Source organism: Globicephala melas, chromosome 11 (genome assembly GCF_963455315.2).
Source record: "Globicephala melas chromosome 11, mGloMel1.2, whole genome shotgun sequence".
Lineage (NCBI taxonomy): Eukaryota > Metazoa > Chordata > Mammalia > Artiodactyla > Delphinidae > Globicephala > Globicephala melas.
This window is the reverse complement of record NC_083324.2, coordinates 1745276-1770008: the sequence shown is the minus strand read 5'-3', so window position 1 is coordinate 1770008 and position 24733 is coordinate 1745276. Positions and strand designations below refer to the sequence as shown.

The following is a 24733-nucleotide window of genomic DNA, read 5'->3' as shown; positions in this document are numbered from 1 at the left end:
GGGAACTATATTCAGTATCTTGTAATAACCTATAATGGAAAAGAATCTGAAATAGAATAGATATATATCTATCATTTTGCTGTACACGTGAAACTAATACAACATTGTAAATCAACTACTTTAATTTAAAAAAGAGAGTAGAAGGAATACAGAAGGAATGACTGAAATAGAATTTTAAAAAATCATTTTGGGGCTTCCGTGGTGGCGCAGTGGTTAAGAATCCACCTGCCAATGCAGGGGACACGTGTTCGAGCCCCGGTCCGGGAAGATCCCACATGCCGCAGAGAGGCTGGGCCCGTGAACCACGGCCGCTGAGCCTGCGCGTCCGGAGCCTGTGCTCCGCAACGGGAGAGGCCACAACAGTGAGAGGCCCGTGTACGGCAAAAAAAAAAAAAGCCTGTTGGCTTGGCGACTGCAATGACCTTTTTGCCAGTCAGAGTACATCTGGCCATTCTCAAATCAGACTAGTTCCCTGAATTGTAAGAAGTACTTGTGAAGCAGAGGTATGGAAAAGATCAGCATAAAGATGCTCTGGGGCCTGTCTCTAGGAAGAGTAACTCTATTAACGCCAGATGTACTAGTTAGGGTTCTCCAGAGAAACAGAACCATTAGGATGAAGGAACAGAGCCTAATGGTTCTGTTGACACCATATATAAGCCCACGTTTTACCAGTTACGTTTAAGTGATATTTAAAATCTGTTGTTAAAAATAAACTTCATTAAGTCAGGAAAAGATAAACAAATACCGTATGCTAACACATATATGTGGAAACTTAAAAAAAAAAAAGGTTCTGAAGAACGTAAAGGCAGGACAGGAATAAAGACACAGACATAGAGAATGGACTTGAGGACACGGGGAGGGGGAAGGGTAAGCTGGGACGAAGTGAGAGAGTGGCACTGACATATATATACTACCAAATGTAAAATAGATAGCTAGTGGGAAGCAGCTGCATAGCACAGGGAGATCAGCTCGGTGCTTTGTGCCCACCTAGAGGGGTGGGATAGGGAGGGTAGGAGGGAGACACAAGAGGGAGGGGATGTGGGGATACATGTGTACGTATAGCTGATTCACTTTGTTATACAGCAGAAACTAACAACACTGTAAAGCAATTATACTCCAAGAGAGATGTTAAAAAAAAAGAAAAAGAATGTATACATAAATGTACCACTGTCACTTTGCTGTACAGCAGAAATTTACACAAAATTCAACTACAATAAAATTTTTTTGTTTGTAAAAAAAACAAAATAAACTTCATATATATGAGATTTCTGTTTATGTAACACTGTATGAGATTATATAATACATACATAAGATTTAGTACTTAGATTTAGTAAGGAAGTTCTCACGTGATTATGGAGGCCGAGATGTCCCACGATCTGCAGTTTGAAGGCCTGAGAACCAGGTGAGCTGGTGGTGTCAGATCCAGTCTGAGATGGAAGACAGGAGAAAACCTGCAGACAAAGTGAATTCTCTTCCTCAGCCTTTCTTTCTAGTTGGGCCTCCCAGGATTGGATGAGGGCAGTCTGCTTTGCTCAGTCCACACATTCAACTGTGAATCTCATCCAGAAACACGGCAAAGACACCCCCAGAATGATGCTTCAGGCAAATACCTGGGCATCCCTTGCCCGGTCAGGTTGACACACAAAATTAACCATCACACCAAACCCGGCAGACTGCAGGGCTCAGGCAAAAGTCCAGCTCCTTAGGCTGAGGAGGAAGTGCTAAAGAACAGGATGTCAGAAGTTTCCAAACACTCTGCTTCCATTTCAAAGGTTACTATCCACAGGTTATTACTGAAGTATAGGTTTAAAGGGACTCAAACTGTGCTGGCAAGATTCTGGCAAAATAAAGATCCACATGCCTCAGAAGATCACCAATGCACAGCTTGCCTCGGATAACATTTAGGAATATCACTGCCAAACACTAACTCAAGGTGGAAACACACCAGTACCACGCTGCAAAGGCAAAGGGCCGAACAGTCTGTAACTAGGTCAGGTTTGCGTGCTCTTGCACAGGTCCACGCAGCACTGCTGAGCACACTGCAAGGTGGTGATGCGTGGTCGACTTAGGACAGCAGCTTTAGAATAGAGGTTCTCAGTTTCCCTACTGCTCTTTACCAACCTTGATGTAACTACAAAATCACATTTCAAGGTCAGAGATCTGTCAGTTAAGATGCTGTTTGGCTTTTATTTGGGAGAAAGAACTTGTTTGAAGAGAAGATACTGATCTTAATTTCTGCGTGTGTTAAGAACATCACCCTGTGGTGCAACCATCACAACTACCTATTTCCAGAACTTTTTCATCAGGGCAAACAGAAACTCTATGCAGATTAAGCAATAACCCCATTTCCTGCTCCCCCTGCAGGGGAGAGGTAATCTCTGTTCTACCTTCTGTCTCTGAATTGGCCTTATCTAAATAGCTTTTGTAAGCGGGATCATACAATATTTCTCCTTTCCTGTAATGGCTTATCTCACTTGGCATGCTTTCATTTCAAGATTCGTCCACATTGCAGCCCACACCAGAACTTCATTCCTTTATATGGTGAATAATACACCGCTGTATCTAGATACCATATTTGACTTATCCATTTACCACTTGATGAGCACACAGGTACTCTCTACCTGTTGACTGTTGTGAATAATTCTGCTGTGAACAACGGTGTACGAGTATCTGTTTGAGATCCTGATTTCAAATCTTGTGGGTATATACACCTAAGTGCCAGGACATACAGTACTTTTGTTTAATCTTCTAAGGAACCACCACACTGCTTTCCACAACTCCAGCACCATATTACATTCCTACCAGCAATACACGAGGGTCCCCATTTCTCTACATCCTCACCAACACAAATTTTTTGCATTTTTAAAAACAAGAGCCATCATAATCCGTGTGAAGTAGTATATCACTGTTTTGAATTTCCTATCGACTAGTGATGCTGTGTATTTTTTGTGTGTGGATCAGCCATTTCTATATCTTCTTTGGAGAAATGTCTATTTGGGTCCTGAACCCATTTTTAATCAAACTGCTTGTTTGTTGTTGACTTGCAGGAGCTTTAAATATGTATTCTGAATATTAAGCCTCATCAGGTGTATGATTTATAAACATCTTCTCCCATTCTGTAGGCTGACTTTTTACTCTCCTAATGCTGTCCTTGGAAACACAAAAGTTTTTAATTGTGATAAAGTCTAATTTACCTTTTTTTTCTATTGTTGCCTGTGCCTTTGGTATCATATCTACAAAATCACTGCTGAATCCATCTCTTGAAATATCCCCGATTTCAACTTTTTTTTTTTTTGGCTGCACCACGTGGCATGTGGGATCTTAGTTCCCCAACCAGGCATCAAACCCACGCCCCATGCAGTGGAAGTACGGAGTCTTAACACCACTGGACCACCACAGAAGTCCCTCAAAGTTTTAACTCTTTAGATTTAGGTCACAAGACGTGACACCATAAAACTCCTAAAAGAGAACACAGGCAAAACATTCTCTGATGTAAATCATACCAATGTTTTCTTAAGTCAGTGTCCCAAAGCAGCAGAAATAAACCCAAAAATAAACAGATGGGACCTAATCAAACTTACAAGCTTTTGTACAGCAAAGGAAACCATAAACAAAACGAAAAGACAACCTATGGACTGGGAGAAAATATTTGCAAACAATGCAACTGACAAAGGTTTAATTGCCAAAATATACAAACAGCTCACACTACTCAATAACAAAAAAACCACCCAATCAAAAAATGTACAAAAGACCTAAACAGACATTCCCCCCAAGAAATACAGGTGGCCAACGGGCACATAAAAAGAGGCTCAACATAGCTAATTATTAGAGAAATGCAAATCAAAATTACAAGGAGGGGGATTTCCCTGGTGGTCCAGTGGCTAAGACTCTGCACTCTCAATGCAGGAGGCCTGGGTCTGATCCTGGTCAGGGAACTAGATGCTACATGCTGCAACTAAAGGATCCTGCATGCCGCAACTAAAGATCCCACATGCTGCAACTAAAGATCTCACGTGCCACAACTAACACCTGGTGCAGCCAAATTAAAAAATAAAATAAAATACAATGAGGTACCACCTCACACAGGTCAGAATGGCCATCATTAAAAAGTCTACAAGGTGGGGGGGGCTTCCCTGGTGGCGCAGTGGTTGAGAGTTCACCTGCCAATGCAGGGGACACGGGTTCGTGCCCTAGACTGGGAAGATCCCACAGGCGGTGGAGCAGCTGGGCCCGTGAGCCATGGCCGCTGAGCCTGCGCGTCCGGAGTTGTGCTCCGCAACGGGAGAGGCCACAACAGTGAGAGGCCCGCGTACCGCAAAAAAAAAGAAAAAAGAAAAGTCTACAAGGGGAGGGAGCCTGTGCTCTAGAGCCTGTGAGCCACAACTACTGAGCCCATGCGCCACAACTACTGAAGCCCATATGCTCTAGGGCCCACGTGCCGCCAACTCCTGAGCCCGTGGTGCTGCAACTACTGAAGCCCGCGTGCTTACAGCCTGTGCTCTGCAACAAGAGAAGCCTGCACACACCTCAACGAAGACCCAGTGCAGCCACAAAAAAAAAAAAAAAAAAAATGGCTACAAGGGACTCCCTGGTGATCCAGTGGTTAAGAATCCGCCTTCCAATGCAGGGGATGTAGGGTCAATCCCCAGTCGGGAAACTAAGATCCCATGTGCCGTGGGGCAACTAAGCCCACATGCCACAACTACTGAGCCTGAGCACTCTGGAGCACACATGCCACAACTAAGATCCTACATGCCACAACTAAGACCCGACGCATCCATATAAGTTTTTTAAAGTGTACAAATAATAAATATTGGAGAGGGTGTGGAGAAAAGGGAACCCTCCTAAACTGTTGGTGGGAATGTAAACTGGTGCAACCATTATGGAAAACAGTATGGAGGTTCCTCAGAAAACTAAAAATAGAATTACCATATGATCCAGCAATCCCACTGCTGGGCACATAGCCAGACAGAACTTTAATTCAAAAAGATACATTCCCCTATGTTCATTGCAGCATTATTTACAATAGCCAAGATATGGAAACAACCTAAATGTCCATTGACAGATGAATGGATAAAGAAGGTGTGGGGTGTGTGTATGTATATGCATGTATATGTGTGTACACACACACACACACACACACACACGCTCTGTAATATTACTCAGCCATAAAAAGGAAAGAAATAATGCCATTTGCAGCAACACAGATGGACCTAGAGATTACCATACTAAGCAAAGTCAGTCAGAAAGATAAATACCATATGATATCACTTACATGTGGAATCTAAAATACAACACAAATGAACAAATCTATGAAACAGAAACAGACTCACACACATAGAGAACAGATGTGTGGTTGCCAGGGGTGGGGTAGGGATGGATTGGGAGTTTGGGATTAGCAGATGCAAACTAGTATATATAGAATGGATAAACAAGGTCTTACTGTACAGCACAAGGAACTATATTCAATATTCTGTGATATGCCATAATGGAAAAGAATATGAAAAAGAATATGCATAACGAAGTCACTTTGCTGTATGGCAGAAATTAACACAACACAGTAAATCAACTATACTTCAATAAAATTTTTTAAAAAAAGATTTAGGTCTGGGCTTCCCTGGTGGCACAGTGGTTAAGAATCCGCCTGCCAATGCAGGGGACACGGGTTCAAGCCCTGGTCCAGGAAGATCCCACATGCCACGGAGCAACTAAGCCCGTGCTCCACAACTACTGAGCCTGCGCTCTAGAGCCCATGTGCCACAACTACTGGGCCTGTGCGCTACAACTACTGAAGCCCGCACACCTAGAGCCCGTGCTCCACAACAAGAGAAGCCACCGCAATGAGAAGCCTGCGCACTACAACAAAGAGTAGTCCCCACTCACCGCAACTAGAGAAAGTCCGCGTGCAGCAACAAAGACCCAACACAACCAAAAATTAATAAAATAAATTTTAAAAAGAAAAAAATATTTAGGTCTTTGATTGGTTTTATTTTTTTATTTTATTTTTTTTGCAGTACGTGGGCCTCTCACTGTTGTAGCCTCTCCCATTGCGGAGCACAGGCTCCGGACGCGCAGGCTCAGCGGCCATGGCTCAGGGGCCTAGCCGCTCCGCGGCATGTGGGATCTTCCCGGACTGGGGCACAAACCCGTGTCCCCTGCATCAGCAGGCGGACTCTCAACCACTGCGCCATGAGGGAAGCCCGGTTTTAATTTTTTTATATGATGATAGGTCCGGGTCCAAATCATTCTGCAGGCAGATGTTTTCTCAGCACCATTATGATTTGTTGAAGGCACTGTGCTTTCACCGCTGAATGGACTTGGAACCTTTGTCAAAATTCAATCCACCATGAATGTGAAGATTAATTTCTGGGATTTCTATTCTGTTCCACTGGTTTACATGTGTATCCTTATCCCGGTACCACACTGTTTTGATTACTATAGTTTATTTATTTATTTAGCTGTGCTGGGTCTTAGTTGTGGCACGCAGGATCTCCGTTGCTGCGTGCGGGATCTTCGTTGTGGCATGCGGAGTCTTTTAGTTGAGGCATGAGAAACCTTTTAGTTGCAGCATGTGGAGTCTTTAGTTGAGGCGTGCAGGGTCTTTAGTTGTGGCATGTGGAATCTAGTTCCTTGACTAGGGATCGAACGTGGGCCCCCTGCATTGGGAGCGTGGAGTATTAGCCACTGGACCACCAGGGAAGTCCCCTGTAGTAAGTTTTAAAATCAGGAAGTGAGAGACCTCCAACTTTGAGCTTTCAAACTTGTTTGACTATTGAGGGTCCCATGATTTTCTACATGAATTTTAGGATAAGTTTTTCTATTTCTGCAAAAAACGTCACTGGGATTTTGATAAGGATTGCGTTGAATCTGTAGATGGTTTCCCAAGAATATTAATTTTTCTAATCCATGAATGTGAGATGTCTTTCCACTTATTTACATCTTTAACTCCTCTCAGCAATGTTTATAGTTTTTACTTTACAAGTCTTTCTCACCTACCGAGTTAAATTTATTTGCAGGTATTTTATTCTCTTTGATACTCCTGTACGTGGAATTGTTTCCTTCATTTCCTCTTTGGATTGTTCATTTTTAGTCTATAGAAATGCAGTTGATGGGAACTCCCCTGGTGGTGCAGTGGTTAAGAATCCTCCTGCCGTGCTCGCTTCGGCAGCACATATACTAAAATTGGAACAATACAGAGAAGATAAGCATGGCCCTTGCGCAAGGATGACACGCAAATTCGCAAAGCGTTCCATGTTTTTATTAATAAGGCAATTATATTAAAATATCTCACTAAAAAAAAAAAAAAGAATCCGCCTGCCAATGCAGGGGACACAGGTTTGAGCCCTGGTCCGGGAAGATCCCACATGCCATGGAGCAACTAAGCCTGTGCGCCACAACTACTGAGCCTGCACTCTAGAGCCCACAAGCCACAACTACAGAAGCCCGTGCACCCAGAGCCCGTGCTCTGCAGCAAGAGAAGCCAGAGCAATGAGAAGCCCATGCACCGGGACGAAGAGTAGACCCTGCTCGCCATAACTAGAGAAAGCCTGCACACAGCAACGAAGACCCAATGCAGCCCAAAATAAATAAATTATAAAAGGAAAAAAAAGAAAAAGAAATGCAGCTGATTTTTGTGTGTTCACTTTGTATCCTGAAACTTTGTTGAACTAGTTTATTAGCTCTTAGCAGGTTTTAGTTTTTTAATTTTTTGGTATGAAATCTTTAAGGTACTCCACGTATAAGACCATGTATCTCTTTGCTTTCCAATTTGGATGTTTTATTTCTTTTTCTTGCCAAACTGCTCTGGCTAGAACTTCCAGTAGTGTTTGGAATAGAAGGGGTAAAAGTGGGCATCCTTGCCTCGTTCCTGATTTTAGAAGACAAAGTATTAGTCTTTCACCACTGAGTATAACGTTCACTGTGGGTTTTTCATACATGGCTTTTATTATGTTGAAATAATTTCCTTCTATTCCCAGTGTTTCGTTTTCATTGTGAAATGGTGTTGAATTTGTCAAAGGCCTTTTCTGCATCAACTGAGATGACATGGTTTTTTTCCCTTTCATTCTGTTAATGGGGTGTATTCATGATCGCTGTTTGGTTGTGGAACCATCCTAGCATTCCAGGAATAAATCCCACTTGGTCACAGTATATAATCCTTTTAATATGCTGCTGAATTTGATTTGCTGGTATTTTGTTAAGGGCTTTTGCATCACTGTTCATAAGAGATACTACTCTGTGGTTTTCTTTTTTTTGTAGTGTTTGTCTGGCTTTCATATCAGAGCAATGCTGGTCTCACAGAATGAGCTAAGAAATCTTCCCCCCTCTTCAATGTTCGGGAAGAATCTGAGAAGAACTGGTGCTGTCTTTAAATGTCTGTTAGAATTCACCAGTGGAGCCATTAGACCCAGGGCTTTTCCCTGTCAGGAGGTTTATGATAGCGGATTCAGTCTCCCAGCTTGACCCAGGGCTTTTCCCTGTCAGAAGGTCTATGATAACGGACTCAATCTCCGAGCTTGACCCAGGGCTTTTCCCTGTCAGAAGGTCTATGATAACGGACTCAATCTCCCAGCTTGACCCAGGGCTTTTCCCTGTCAGGAGGTCTATGATAACGGACTCAATCTCCCAGCTTGACCCAGGGCTTTTCCCTGTCAGAAGGTCTATGATAACGGACTCAATCTCGCGGCTTGACCCAGGGCTTTTCCCTGTCAGGAGGTCTATGATAGCGGACTCAATCTCCCAGCTTGACCCAGCGGCACTGTCCCAGAAACAAAGAATGGAACAGAAGCATTCACAAAAGACACATGTAGATGGGAAATCAGTGTGTGTGATAAAAAAAAATTTCTAGTCAGTGAGGAAAAGATGACAATACAATGAAATACTGAGGCAACTATGCATTTGGAAAAAAAGAGTCTGACATCACATCATACAGAAGAATTCCAAACGTGCTAAGTACTAGGAAAAAAATAACCATTGTTTTTATTGTCCTAGGAAAGGAGAAGGCCTAAGTATAATATGAAACCCAGAAAACAAAACAAATTGACAGACATGACTACAGAAAAGTTTTTATACTACAAAAACACAGCATCAACCAAACCAAGCCAAAAGAAACAAGCCAGGAACACTGCGACATGAAAAAGCGTTGATATTCTTCCTATATAAAAAATATTCTTACTATATAAGAAATAGTCTTGATACATATATATGTTTTTCGGGGATTTTTTTGCGGTATGTGGGCCTCTCACTGTTGTGGCCTCTCTCGTTGCGGAGCACAGGCTCCGGACGCGCAGGCTCAGCGGCCACGGCTCACGGGCCCAGCCGTTCCGCGGCATGTGGGATCTTCCCGGACCGGGGCACGAACCCGTGTCCCCTGTATCGGCAGGCGGACTCTCAACCACTGCGCCACCAGGGAAGCCCAGTATAATCTTTTTAATATGCTGCTGATAACAGTTTGCTCTGAGGAAAAAAGACGCATTACCTTCAAAGCAACAGCCGTCAGACTGACAGTTAACTTCTTTTTTTTTTTTTTTGCAGTACGCGGGCCTCTCACTGTTGTGGCCTCTCCTGTTGCAGAGCACAGGCTCCGGATGCGCAGGCTCAGCGGCCACAGCTCACGGGCCCAGCCGCTCCGCGGCACGTGGGATCCTCCCGGACCGGGGCACGAACCCGTGTCCCCCGCATCGGCAGGCGGACTCTCAACCACTGCGCCACCAGGGAAGCCCCGCTATACAGTTTTTTAAAAACCCTCACCTGAGCTTTCAAGAACAAAAGCCAATTCACAAAAGAAAAATAAATGGCTAATCTTTTTTTTAAAGTTTAATCCACTTATCAAAGAAATGGAAATGTTAAACAATGAGGCACCATTTAAATTTTCCCCACTAGTTAAACTGGCAAACACTAAGAAAATTGACAATTGGCAACTATATAAATAGAATTCTCCAACTACAAATATTAAGTACACAACCTTCCTGGGGGTACTATAGTAATGAGTAGCAAATTTTACGTAGGTATGACCACTATATCTCAGGGAAACTACCAGGTAAGTGGACAAAGATAAACAGTAAATGATTTTGTGACAGAGAAAAGGTAGAAGTCCCTGAAGTGTTCATTGAGAGGACCGTTAGCCTACGCCAGCAGCAGCAGCGCACAGCCACGAGCGACAGCAGGCACTGACACGGACGGGTGCTGAGTGAAGTCTTTAACAAGCAAGAGACACAGAGTGTGCACTGTATGACCCCCTTTAAACAGAAAAATGTAAGTCTGGAAGTACGGTCACCAACTATCGGAAGGATGACAGAGAACCATTCACTTTAAGACTTCTACACTGCTTCTGTAATTTAGAAACAAGTCATTCTAGGAAAAATCTAGCCACCTAGCAGTGAGGTCCCCCCTGCTCCTCTAAAGAAGTGAATGAGCAGGGCTCCACATAGGTGACAGCTTCTCCGTGGCTGAAAGGGTCCTTTACGTTTCCATGACGTCATCTTGCCAATTAGGATACTGCAAACGCCACTGCAGTATGAGCAAGAGCCAAAGAAAATTAGAATAGGCAGGATCCTGTGGGCACTTAGTCCCCCCTGATCCATGGGAGATACGGGCAAACCCCAGTGGATGCCTGAAACCACACACAGCACCCAACCCTGTTCACTGTGTTCTTCCTATACATACACACCTGTGATAAAGTTTAACTTTCAGTCAGGCAAGCAAAGAGATTTACAGCAATAACTAATAACAAAACAGAACAATTACAACAATATACTGTAATAAAATATGAATGTGGTTTCTCTCAAAATATCTTCCTGTACTGTACTCACCCCACCTCTTCTTGTGACGTGAGAGGATAAAATGGCGTTGTGCCACTGCTGGCCTTCTGACTACACATCTAAAGGCGGACCATCGCTTGGAGCGATCCCAGATGGTGGGGCCATGGCAGTGTCAAGGCCTGGACGTCTGGAGCGGAGAATGTGGACAGTTGGGGATTCCAGGTGGGAAGGAGGGAGATTTCATCATGCTACTCAGAACAGCACGCAATTGAAAATTACGAATTGTTTACTTCTGGAATTCTCCATTTAATATTTTTGGACCACGGTTGACCGCAGGTAACCGAAACTGCAGAAAGCGAAACTGGGGATAAGGGGGGACCAGTGTACTCTCATTTTCCAGCAGTGGAAACTGAAGCTTAGCAACTCCATTGAGATCCATCCCATGGTCCTGCTTAAGGAAGCCTCTACAATCCTCCAGCTTCTGGTCCACCAATTTCAAACAAGGTGAGGAATTTTCAGCAGGGAGCACAACAGATGTGTGTGTGTATGTATCTATCAAAAGCCGCTCGGGGAACGTATTTTTAGTTCTTTCTTTCATACGGTTACCTTTGGAGGGAAAACATAAATTAGTCTAGGATCTGGGAGTTCCCTGGTTGCCTCGTGGTTAGGATTCAGGGCTTTCACTGCCGTGGCCCAGGTTCAATCCCTGGTCCGGGAACTGAGATCCTGCAAGCTGCACAGTGCCCGCCCACCGCAAAAGGCTTATTGGTTTAAATAAATAAGTCTGGGTTTTACCCTAAGAACCTCTCCTAGAGCAGGTAGAACATCTATAACACGTGTTTAAGACACACATATACAGGTCCCAGGGATTCAGTGAAAGGTGGGAATATGATGGGAATAACTTAGGAAATGAAGCTGGTGGTGCCTGAGCAAGGCAGGACGCCAACAGACAGAACACAGAGATGAAGGGGAGTGGTAGGAACCGAACTGTAGGAAGCAGGGAACGAAGTGTGGTCAGGAAAAGGTTAAATACAGCAAGTCAGGGCAACACAGGGTCTGCATCAAAAGGACAAAGCCAGGAAGACAAGCTGGAGACAGTTTGTGTAGAAAAACATAGGGTTCTGCACCAGGGAAGGAATGGGACCTAAGGACCACTTCAAGACTATCCAGTAGCACTTCACAAGAAGGATGCGGGGGGCGGGGGGAGCTGGGCGAGGGTACTGAAAATGTAGAAGGCAAGGGAGGGCTCACACTCAAACGTTCCTTTCACGCCTACTTCGGGCAAATCGAATTGAGATTATCCCACTTATCATTTAAAAGAAATAAATTTCTTACGATAGGAAGCTGATTTGTGAGAGAAGATTTATGGGCAACTTGGCATTCTTTTTTGCATTTAAATTACTACCTAATGGAACAAGAATCTACAAATGAGGCACCTTCCCCCAACAGCTATTACCCACGGAAGCCAGCCACTGTAAAGCTAGCACCATTTCTCCAATATTTCCAACTCTGTGCTTTCCAAGTCAAGCGCCTCTTGATCCCTTGTGCAGTGTGACTCACTCTAACCAGTGAGCTGTGAGCAGAAGTGACGTGTCATCTCTGGGCTGGAACACTTAATCACGGGAGCAAGACCCTCCAACAGTTCTCCTTTACTTTGCCAAGACAGCCAACAGCGTCCCACACTGTTGTGGCTGCTTCTTCAGCTGGAGTAAGGATGACACAGAGCCCCTGGAAAATCCATACTGGACACGCTGGCCTTTTTTTTTTTTTTTTTTTTTTTTGCTGTACGCGGGCCTCTCACCTCTCACTGCCGTGGCCTCTCCCGTTGCGGAGCACAGGCTCCGGACGTGCAGGCTCAGCGGCCATGCCTCATGGGCCCAGTCGCTCCGTGGCATGTGGGATCTTCCCGAACCAGGGCACGAACCCGCGTCCCCTGTATCAGCAGACAGACTCTCAACCACTGCGCCACCAGGGAAGCCCCCACGCTGGCCATTTTGAGATTATTTGTTACTACAGAAAAACCCAGCCAATTCAGTCAGATGCTGCTGGAAAACTCACTACCTGGAAATTTACATTTCAAAAGAAACAGAATAGTCAAAGCATCCCTCTTTTCAAAAACACTTTAAAAGAACACTTAAAAAAGATCACTAAAGTTTACAAAGGCTATTCTCTTCCGTAAGGTGCTATTCTGGGCTTCCCTGGTGGCGCAGGGGTTAAGAACCTGCCTGCCAATGCAGGGGACACGAGTTCGAGCCCTGGTCCGGGAAGATCCCACAGGCCGCGGAGCAACTAAGCCCGTGTGCCACTACTACTGAGCCTGCGCTCTAGAGCCCGTGAGCCACAACTACTGAAGCTCGTGCGCCTAGAGCCCGTGCTCCGCAGGAGAAGCCCCGGCAATGAGAAGCCCGCACACGGCGACGAAGAGTAGTCCCCGCTCACCGCAACTAGAGAAAGCCGGCGCACAGCACCAAAGACCCAACACAGCTAAAAATAAATTAATTTTAAAAAAAAAGTACTTATCTTTAAAAAAAAAAAAAAAAAAAGAGGGCTTCCCTGGTGGCGCAGTGGTTGAGAGTCCGCCTGCCGATAACAGGGGACACGGGTTCGTGCCCTGGTCCGGGAGGATCCCACATACCGCGGAGCGGCTGGGCCCGTGAGCCATGGCCGCTGAGCCTGCACGTCCAGAGCCTGTGCTCCAAAACGGGAGAGGCCACAACAGTGAGAGGTGAGAGGCCCGTGTACCGCAAAAAAAAAAAAAAGGAAAAGAAAAGAAAAAAGAAAATAAGAAGGTGCTATTCTTCTCAGCATTCTTGGGGTTAAAGACACATCTGCCTGGATCCACTAACCTGGAATATGGAGCGCTAGTCGGGATACTGAGCATGTTCTTTCAGGCTGCTCTTGCTTCGGAAAAAAGATTCTGACAAGGCAAATGCTGCTGCTTAGTTTGAACTTGGAAGTGAAGCATCAAACAAGGTAACCATTAAGCTCTACAAAAAGTAAAGAGATTATTTGTCTGTGTGTATATATATACTCTGTTCAAGGTATCAGATTCATGTGTGGGGAGGGGGAAAACTAAGCCCACCTTCTCAAAGAATCAAGTTCCTTGGAAAGCAATTCTTGTTACGAGGACTTTGCAGCCCCTGGATCAACAGATTCTTGACTATGATGCTCCCACTGTTCTAAATGCAGGTGCCAAACCAAGAGCTAAGAGTCTGTATCAACAGACCACGACGACAGTGCCTTTTTTTTTATTTGTTGGTAAGACAAAATGGAAAACGAGAGTTACACACAACTATTTTTCAATAGTTTGAACGTTTGATATGAACCCTAGATTATCTCAGGCATTTAGCCAATAAAACATTGCCCATAAACTGGTAAGAAGTGTCCACATGGGCTGACCGGCTCAAGAAGAAAACCAAGCTAACTGCTCTCTTTCTCCAGCCCATCCCCCCCAAACCAGCTCTTACTTTTAACCTGTGTTAAACGCATTTCTGAGCAAGTACCTCTCTGAAGGTTTAAGCATGCCACCTGTATTTCAGTCCTAGCCCCACTCATCCCTTAATGTGTGTTTCTTTAGGTTAACTATAAATCCATAACTGGGACAGCATCAGTCTTACCCAATAGGATTGTGACATCAAGTGAAAGGATTACGCCCTATCCTAGCACCACCCAGTGAAGTACCACTTTGTTAAACATAAATCCTTCAACATGGCACTGGAGTTCGTCCCCTCCCCACCCCCGTCTGGCCCCCATACATACTGCCATTCCCCAATTTGAGGTACCATAGTCCCTCCATCTGCCCTACGTTCCCCCACCTCCATTCGTTTGCTATGCCATTCCCTCCAACTACAATGGCTTTCCCGAGTCTCCCCTCCATATCAATTCATCCAAAATCTACTCAGCACCACCTAACCCAGTCACTGAACACTTCCAGCATTTTTGTGACTCTCACCTGTCTTGTTTTTACAATTATTCCTAAACCTCCAGTGTTTTTTATTTGATACTCCCCACAGCTGTCAGCAGTATTTTCTTACAGTAGACAATAAAACTGTGTCAAATGAACACAGAACACATAATTTATCATTCAGGAAGGCTATCCATATTAATCAGTGTCCCAGAAGCAAAACTTACATGCTACAGATAGTAAAACAGTGTCCAAAGTGAGAACTGGAAAAATATTTTTAAGTTTACTGAGTAATATTTCAAGATCCATGCTAGAATAATGATTCATCCCTGCCCTCAAGGAGATTCGAGTGGGGGAAGGGCAAGGGCATGTACTATTATTCCAATCAAACCGAGGCCTACAGTGGATGCACAAAGCTCAAGATCACGCAGCCAGAAGGCGGCTGGTCAAACACCAACTAATACCTAAATGGTCAGTCAGAACATGCAAAACAGACCTAGTCCTAGCACGTGTATGAGGGAATCCAAGTGTCAGACGGAAAAAGAACTTCAGTGAAAGCACTCTCTACCATGGCTAGATTTATACCCTGCAGGTGACACTTTGAAGCCAATTCCATCCCCAGGAATCAGTCCAGATTATAAATGCAAAAACTAACCCATAAGGGCAACTAAGGGGGGCTAACTGCTCACTAGACTGAAGTCATTCTGCTTTTCTATCCCCAACGGATTTAAAAAGCATTTACAAGAGGCAGTCTCAAGTTATGACACATACGGCTCCAGAAACAACCTCCCCACCCCCTCAAGGATTCCCCATGCTGGTACTGGAGGGAGATACGATGCTAGCACCACAGGGCAAAATGAAAATAAGCGTCAGCAAAGATGTGGAATATCTGGAACTCTCACGTACCGCTGATGGGAGTGTAAAGCAGGATACAGCCTTGGAAAGCTGGCAGTGTCTACCGAGGTGCAGCACATACCGTTACGGACTGAATTTTGTCCCCCACCCCACCCCCCCAAGAATTTATGAAGTCCTACCCTCTGGTACCTCAAAATGTCAAAATATGACTGTATTTGGAGACGGAGCTCTCAAAGGGGTGATTAAAGTTAAACGAGGTCATGAGGGTGGGCCCTCATCAGACTGGTGTCCTTGTAAGAGGAGGTTAGGACACGGACCCCTATAGAGAAAAGACCATATGCGGTCACAAGGAGAAGATGCTCACCTACAAGCCAAGGAAAGAGGCCTCTGAAGAAACCAACCCGGCCAACACCTCGATCTCGGACTTCTAGGCTCCAGAATCATGAGAAGGTAAATTTCTGTTGTTTAAGCCACCCAGTCTGTGGTATTTGTTATAGCAGCCCTAGCAATATACAGATACACACGCTAAAACTTTCCACTCCTCAGCATTAACTTATGGAAATGTGTGCATACAGTCATCAAAAGACAAACCAAGAATATTCATACAGCATTTTTTTTTTTTTGGCCGCACCGCGTGGCATGTGGGACTTCCCTGACCAGGGGTTGAACCCGTGCCCCCTGCAGTGGAATCGTGGAATCTTAACCACTGAACCACCAGGGAAGTCCCGATACAGCATTATTTTTACCAGCCACAAACTACAAGCTACCCAAATGCCCATCAATAAGTTAATAAAAACACTACGGTGTATCATATAATCAAATACTACTGAGCAATGAAAATGGAGTTACCACTGCACCCAACAGAAAATCTCACAGGCAACAATGACTCAAAGAAAGGGATACAAAAGGATACACAGTGTATGATTTACACAAAGTCGAGTCAGACAAAATTAAACTACAGTGTTAAAAATCAGCAGGAGGAGGGACTTCCCTGGTGGTACAGTGGGTAAGACTCCAAGTTCCCGATGCAGGGATCCAGGGGTCGATCCCTGGTTGGGGAACTAGATCCTGCATGCATGCCATGACTAAGAGCCCGCATGCCACAACTAAGACTGAGTGCAGCCTAAATAAATAAATGAATATTAAAAAAAAAAGGTAAATGGAAAACTAGAACATTTTTTTAAAAAGCAGCAGGAGGGGATGACAATGACCTGAAGGAGGCACAAGGGGGCTTATTTCTGAGTTTATGAAAACTCTCGAAGTTGTTCATTTATCTGTACGCTTTTCATATGCCCTACTGCAAATTCACAGTTCACTAAAATGTAGAAATGACAAGTTGCAACAACTTACTGATCCATTGTCACCACAGCAAAAAAACCTCATTATGGTACTGAATGCATCAGGTTCTTCACCTGTTGCCACTAAACATTTGAAAAATACAGCTAGTCTCCGGATCCCAGCTTCCCACCACTGAGTGTTTATCTAGAGGGGTCCCACAAGTCAAAGGATCCAAAGAATATCCAGGGCCCTCCAAAGTTAATCTCTCATACCATACTTTAAAAATTGAATCTCATTAAAGTATACATTCATAAGAATTAAATAACCAGTTAACACTCCAGTCTGCCTCAGAGTAGTGAATTGAATTTTTCTTCTTTTTACTTCTGAATTTTCCTACCTTTTTCTTTAAAAGAAATGACTTATTTAATAATCAGCAAAAGAGAAATGTCATTTTAAATAAAAAACAGTGGAAGAAAGATACGTTTTCATAAGGAGTCAAATGCTGAGTGCTTTACAGCAATCATGAATAATCAAACAGCCAGGCTGGTGCATCAGAAAGAGCCTCAGCTGTGTTTCAGGAGACCCAGACTAGCATTAGAGTAGCCGGGCCACCTGAGCACCCAGGCTCGGCCACCCTCTTAAGCCTGCAGGGCTGCTGTGAACACCAGGTGAAATCCTATGTGAACTGTTAAGCACTAGGCAAACATTAAAAAACACTGAAAGACAAATACCATGTAGGAAAAGTTTCTACAAAACATGAATGCAGACTTCCCTGGTGGCGCAGTGGTTAAGACTCCACCTGCCAATGCAGGGGACACGGGTTCGAGCCCTGGTCCGGGAAGATCCCACATGCCGTGGAGCAACTAAGCCCATGCGCCACAACTACTGAAGCCTGCATGCTTAGAGCCCATGCTCCGCAACAAGAGAAGCCACCGCAATGAGAAGCCCGTGCACTGCAACAAAGAGTAGCCCGAGCTCACCACAACTAGAGAAAGCCCGCACACAGCAATGAAGAACCAATGCAGCCTAAAATAAATAAATAATTAATTTTTTTAAAAAAAGAACGTTCTTTAACAACCATCAACTGAACAGGACAGGCTGGAGGACTTTAACGTGGCTCAACCTGTGGGCTGCCCAAACGACCCAGATTTATTTCTGGGTCCCCTGGCCTGTAAGTACACAGAGAACTGCCGGTAGCCTGACTGAATAGCACATGTAAGAAGGCATTATTTTTCATAAAGTCTGTGCTATTACAATCAGGTTTTTTAAAGGTTAATTCATAGTAGCTTTGTTGTGTACTCTCAAAACAACTCAAATGGTAATAAATTTTTAAAATTAAAACTGCATACCAAGATTGGAAACCAATGATGTAACTTTTTACTTCACAATGGAAATTTTAAAGTATTCCCTAACTGAGCTGAGCTTAAGTCCAGGAAAGGCAGTAGTAAGAGCAAGCCCTCTGGCTGTGAGAGGGTGGGGAGACCAGAGAAGGCACTTCCCTGCACCTGGGGACGGGCACGCACGCAAGGCCACTTGAGAGCCAAGCAAGGTCCCTGCCTCCCTTGATGGGCTTCCTCAAACGTGCTCTGTGCGGACAGCAAGCAGTCCTAGACAACCAGGATATGGACAACAGAATCAGTGAGACTGATCTCCGCGGCAGTGACGACATCACCAAAACAGAGAGCCCCGGGCAAGGCCTGAGATCCCCTGCATTAAGCCCTGCATCTTCACGGAGATGAACAAGGCCAATACTGCATGTCACCACTGGAACCAACTCCCAAGCTCTCTTCCTCCCCCATGGAGACATTCTGCAAGTAGCTATTCTTAAATTGTTTCTGAAATCACAGCCTGGAGTACTAAAATTGAAACTAGTCGGAGACAGTGCTAAAAAGCCTGTTCTGATTTCCCGCACCGCATCACTTTTACTTTTGATTCACAAATCACACTAACCACAGCCGCCATTAACAAGTTTTAAAATATAAGTGCAAACTATTTTTCTGTGTTTAATGCCATATGCGGGAAGGAAAAAGCAGAAAATACAAGGAAGGTGCGAGAGCAAATAACTGAAGAGATCAACACATCGCAGCAAACTGCAGACAGAAGCACACAGCTCTAGCAGACGGCAGTCACAGACGCAGGTGTGATCACGCAGAGGAACAAATGCCGGGAATACAACCGCCACCTTACAGGGGAGACAGGAAGCAGCAGAAAGCCAGGAGCAGCGAAGTGGGGGGAGCTAACTTCCCCAGCTCCAGCCTCCTTCAGGCATGACATCAGTGCCAGGTGAACCACCGTCTGGGCCTCATGCAGGAGGACTCCTCCAGACTTCCCCGGAACACCCGGACTCTAACTCCCAGACCAACAGCCTGGTGAGTTCTCCTTAGCCATATGTGAATTACGTAGATGGAGAGCCAGACAACTCATGACAGTAATAATGGTAAATATCTACGTCAAATCTCAGAGAGAAATAGTGCATAAAAGGGCTCTCCCACGTGTGTGGTCTGGGTTTGCTACACCTTTGCATAGAAAGACTAACGCCAAACCGAAGGGCAAGGATGTTCTCAGGGCAGGTCCCTTTGGAAATTTATTATAAGCTAATCAAACAACCAAAACGTTCTGCTTCGCTTGATGGTGGGGTCAGGAAGTGGATTCAAAGCCACACTGTACTATAAAGCAATGCTCTTTGTTTATGGGGTTTGGGGCAGGGGTTAGGCCTGGTTGGCACCAAGAAATATTTTTGCTCCATGAGGTTGCTAACAATTACCTGAAAAAATGTCCAAATAAAGCTGTTTTAGAGTATCTTCTATATTCCACTCCCCCTTCTGTTTGTCTACTCCTGAAATTCTACCACAAATGCAAAACTCACGTCCCCTGTTAAAGAAGGGGAACCAGAGGACTTGTGGGACGTGGGGTGGCGGAGGGTTTTATCTAGGATGATACTGGTACTGAGACTGGGAGGTGGCACATGAAACTTTCACTGTCGGCTAAAGCAGCAGCCCCAGCCTGCCAAGTGCACCTCTGCTCAGACAGCCCCCGAAGCTGACATTCGCACTGTAAGATGACAGTGACACCAACCCCCTCTTCAGTGAACAACAAAAAATGCTGGAGAGCAAAAGGTAAAACAAGTTTAGAGATGAAAATTACCCTTCAAAAAACACGACCAATTTAGAAACTGTGGTATTATCTTCTACGAACTCTCTTCAAAAGCAAACCAAATCAAATGCTGTTGTTAAAATGAACAAGGCTTTCAAGTTACCCAGAACACCGTGCTGCCTGGATTACTCTGAATGCACTTGCTGAGATGAAAAATAACTCCTTTTACAAAAAAATCTCAAATTCTACCGCCAAGCCATTCCACAAGAGAATTCCTGGCCGTGATCACTCACCATCTTTAAAGTCCTTGAGGATAGGAACCAGGTCTATCTCCCTGAGTCAACAGGCAATGCCTGATACATGGTAGATACTCAAAACAGCTGATGAATGGATGAAACGCTACTCATCGTTACACTCCTCTAAATGCAAACAATACTTAAGGCTACCACACTTAATACCCACTTAAGTATATCAGGCTGGGTAACAAAGTTTAAAAACAAAAGAAAAGAAATCAGACTACAACAGGGCTTGGACAGGATCTTCAGAAGTACTCACAACTCACTTTCCAGTTCTTAGACTCAAATCTGAACAAACTCTCCTAAGTCTGGAGAGAGAAGCACACCAAAAGAAGACTTTATCAATCCATGGATGAGAAGTCATGCGGGTAATCAGCTGCTTCAGTCACAAGGAAGAGACAAGAGCCTGTTCTTTTGGAATCCAAAGAGAAGATACAGTATTTTCAACAGGAAAGAACCACATGGCAGGACTGCCAGCCCAACTCATTTGACAGAAGACGTAGGTAACAAAAACTTTCAAACCTCAATTGAGTACTCTGCTATGATGCTAGAGCTCCCAGTTTACTGGCACTACACTACTTGAAAACAAAAAACTGTGTTAAAACTCACAACTGCAAATGGAATATGTTATGGTTTTAAGGCAGAACTAATGGCACCAGAAAAGGCTTCCAAAATGACATCACTAGAAAGAAAGGAGGCGGAGAGAGACAGATACCAGGTGGCAAAAGATACTTCACAAGCTTCAGGGGCATCAGAAAGCAGTACAATCCGGAGGCCGAGCACAGTGCTCTGGAGTCTGGGCGCCTGGACTCAAATCTCCGCTCCATAACTTATTACTTCTGCGACCTTGGGCAAATGACTTAACCTCTCCGATCTTCCATTTCCCTATCTATAAGTGGGCACAGTAATGGTACTTGAGAAGTCTATTCTGAGAATTAAATACAATAATCGGTGCAGAAATATCGCCACGCTGCCTAACATGCAGTAACCGCTCCAATGTTTGCTACTGTTACTTTCAATTTTCCCAGTTTTGCGAACCATTCCTTTCGGGGAAGCCCGAACTGAACGCCCTAAGCGGGCCCCGCCGCGGTCCGAACCAAACACAGCTCTGCACCCAGCCACCGTCTCTCCCCCAGCAAGTTTGGAAACTTCTTCCACGCCTCACCGTAACGTCTTTGTGATAAAAAGCTCCCAGTCGCGGGAGCCCGAGGCGCCCGAGGGAGCCCGGGACACGTGACCCGGGTCTCCGTGGACTCGCGGCGTCGGGGACCCTCATCCGCATCGGTAGGACCGGACGGCGGGCACGCGGCTCTGCCTGGCACCGGAGCATGGTGGGCGGCGCCCCCGCCGCTGGTCGGCCGGCCCCCGCCTTCGGCCGCCGCCCCAGTGCCGGGCCGCCCAGGCTAGGTCGCCCTGGCAGTCTCGGGCCGGACGCCCCGGGAAACAGGCGTGCGCGCCGCCAGCTGGGGTCACACCCGGCGACCTCTGACACCCCCGCGGACGCTCGGCCGGCCTGACGCCGGGCCCGAAGACACGGAGCTCCCCAAGAGGCCGGGCCGGGCCTGCCCAAGACGCGGACGGCGCGCACCGGCGACCTAGGGCCGGGAGGGGGATGGGGCCGGGCCGCCACTTACCGCGGCCGCTCCGCTGGGCTCCGGGCCGGGCGCGTCGCGAGGGCTCCGCCGAGGAGGAGACGAGGGGTCGACAGGAGCGAAGGAAAGTCCAAGCTCCGATTCCTGCGGGCTCCTCGGCCTGTCCAAGCTTCCAACGCCGCCGCCGCCGCCGCCGCCTCGGGCTTTATGGCCAAGACTCCGGCTCCGCTCCCACTTCCGCCACCGCCGCCGCCCCGAGCGGAAGTACCTGTCACGAGACGCTCGACGCCAGGGCTGCGGGGGAGGAGCCCCGCCTCTACCGTGCGTCAAGTTCAGCCGCCTCGGGCCTGGGCCTGGGTCACGTGGCCAAAACATGTCTGCCCCCAGTGGCTGCGGCCATCTTTGAGGCCCGGCCGGGAGCAGGGTGGCGCCATGCTGGACCCACCCACCGATGCCTCAGCCCCTGAACTTAGCACCAAAAGAGAAGCAAAGAAATTGAACCCACTAGAGCTCTGCGAAGGACGGGGCACCCTACCCAGCTCCAGCTCCACCTGCACACATTAGAATCTACTCAGAACTTTGGCTCCATCTTCAAAAACATGCTCCTCTCATAGCCTTTTCTTACTGGTTCATGCAAACTTCATTCTTTTGGTTGCTGGGTACAAAAACTTTGGAATCATTCTTGATCCCCGTAGTGGGTTGAATAGTGACCCCTCCTACACATCCTGGAACCCGTGGGTGTGACCTGATTTGGAAAAAGGGTATTTGAAGGTGTAATTAAGGATCTGGAGAGAGACCATCCTGGATTACCATGGGGGGGCCCTAAATCCAATGACAAGTGTCCTTATAAGAGACACAGAGAAGAGAAGGCCACGTGGAGATGGAGTCAGCGGCTGGAGTGAGTAGCCACAACCCAAAGAATGCCAGCAGCAAGAGCGGGGAGAAACGGTGTTGAGTTTAGACTTTTGTATTTGAGAGAACGTATTTGTTTTTTTTGGTTTTTGCGTTTTTTTGCGGTACGCGGGCCTCTCACTGTTGTGGCCTCTCCCGTTGCGGAGCACAGGCTCCGGACGCGCAGGCTCCGGACGCGCAGGCTCGGTGGCCATGGCTCACGGGCCCAGCCGCTCCGCGGCATGTGGGATCTTCCCGGACCGGGGCACGAATCCGCGTCCCCTGCATCGGCAGGAGGACTCTCAACCACTGCGCCACCAGGGAAGCCCATTTCTGTTGTTTTAACTACCAAACTTGTGATGATTTGTGACAGCAGTTCTAGGAAACTAACTCAACTCCCCTTCTCTCGGACCCCTCATCCACAAGCTTCAAAAGATATCCGGAATGTGACTCCCCCTTTTCTGAACCGCCATCATTTCTCACCTGGATTATGGCAACAACCTTGGTTTCCTGCTCCCACCTCATTCCCTATCCAGTCTTAACACAGTAGCCAGAGTAATTCTATAAAAATGTCAAACCATGTCATTCTCCTGCTCAAACTATTCCCATAGGTCAGAATAAAAACTAAAGGCTTTACAAACAAAAGGTCCTATCCTGGGAATTCTCTGGCAGTCCAGTGGTTAGGACTCTGCGCTTTCATTGCCAAGGGCCCATGTTGGATCCCTGGTTGGGGAATTAAGATCCTGCAAAACGCCAAAAAAAAAAAAAAAAAGTCCTGACCCCTTAGATACTTCTCGGACCTCATCTCCTTCTAACATCCCCTCTGATCAGTCTGCTCAGACTACACTAGTTTAAGAAAAGAGAAGGCACACGTGTAACTAAAGCCTTTGCCGTTGTATTTCTTTCGATCCGGACAGTTCTTCCCTCAGATATCTGTATGGCCACTCCGTCACTTTCTTCATGTTTTGACTTAAATGTCATCTTCTCAGTGAGAATGGCCTTCCCTAAATAAAACTGAAGTTCCTCTTCCTATCACACTAGACATAAAACATCCACTTGCTATCTCCCTTCCTGCTTTCTTGTTTCTTCATATTGCTTTCTTGTTTGCTTACTGTCCCTCTCCCCCACTAGAATGGCAGTTCCGTAAGGGTAGGGATTTTGTCTGTTTCATTCATTGCCATATCCTTGATTAGAACAGTGCTGGGGCACAGTAGATGCTCAGTGAGTACCATTTATAGAGTATTCAGGGCAATGCAAGTTGGAAATGGACTCCGAAGCCAAGAATTATGGTAATTCCACCCCACTCTGCAGCCATTCAACATGCTAGGCTTAAAGAAACAACTAGAGAACACAGAAAAAGGCAGAGCACAAAAATAAAGAGACCTGTGAACCCCCAGCTTTCTAAGAAGCAGACCAAGATGGCCATTCAAATGCAAACATGGCTATTTCTCATGAAAAAGAAAGGACTACTCCGAAGAAACCCATCAGCCAAGAAGGTGGAGTCGGGAGCTGCAGAGAATTATTCCCAAGGAGCGGGATTGGACCCTTATCAGAAAACTGACAACATGTGCCTAACTGGATTTCAAAATTGCTGTGACCCAGTCGTAGCTATGTCACTCCTGTTTTTCCCCTTTTGAAAAGAAGGGTCTGCTCCGGTTGTCATATGCTTGTCAACTCTGTTTGTTGGCTCTGTGCTGTGGAGAGTAGAAAACATGCCCGTAGCTCACAGGTCTTCAGATCAAGAGAAACATATTCAAGAAACTGTTCTTGAGGAATCACAGGAACTTCATCTTCTGAGGAGCCTCATTTGCACCAGGACCTGATTTACACAAGATCCACTATGAGCCAGTGATGTACTGGGATGAGATTTTTAGGGCCTCTGGGAGGAGGTGAGCATATCTGGCACACAGGAGAACTAGACAAAATCTGTATCCTGAAGGTAGACCACGATAGATTTAAAAAAGTGGTAAATTCTTTGTTCCTCCTTCCTTTGAGTTGTGGAATCTACTTCCCTTCCTTTTGCATTTGGGTTGGCCTTACTTTTTTTTCCCTAATAAATTTATTTTT

General features: G+C 45.8%; 1 protein-coding gene and 1 non-coding gene across 4 annotated transcripts in view; one reads left to right on the top strand and one right to left on the bottom strand.

Moving 5' to 3' along the window:
• The window catches only part of RAB7A (RAB7A, member RAS oncogene family), a 93802-nt gene that overhangs the window by 36613 nt on the left and 32456 nt on the right, over positions 1–24733 (bottom strand). The window contains exon 1 of one of the 3 annotated variants that reach the window (XM_030849260.3): positions 21818–22039. The exons of 1 other annotated variant lie outside the window; for it this stretch is intronic. The gene's annotated coding sequence lies outside the window, so the exon portion shown is untranslated. Of the gene's footprint in view, positions 1–1346; positions 1426–21817; positions 22040–24733 lie in introns of those variants that run through there. One more of the 3 variants, XM_060307511.2, reaches the window with a different exon arrangement.
• On the top strand, positions 7153–7259 carry LOC115848510 (U6 spliceosomal RNA). The gene has a single exon (XR_004037726.1). It is a non-coding gene; the product is annotated as a U6 spliceosomal RNA (small nuclear RNA).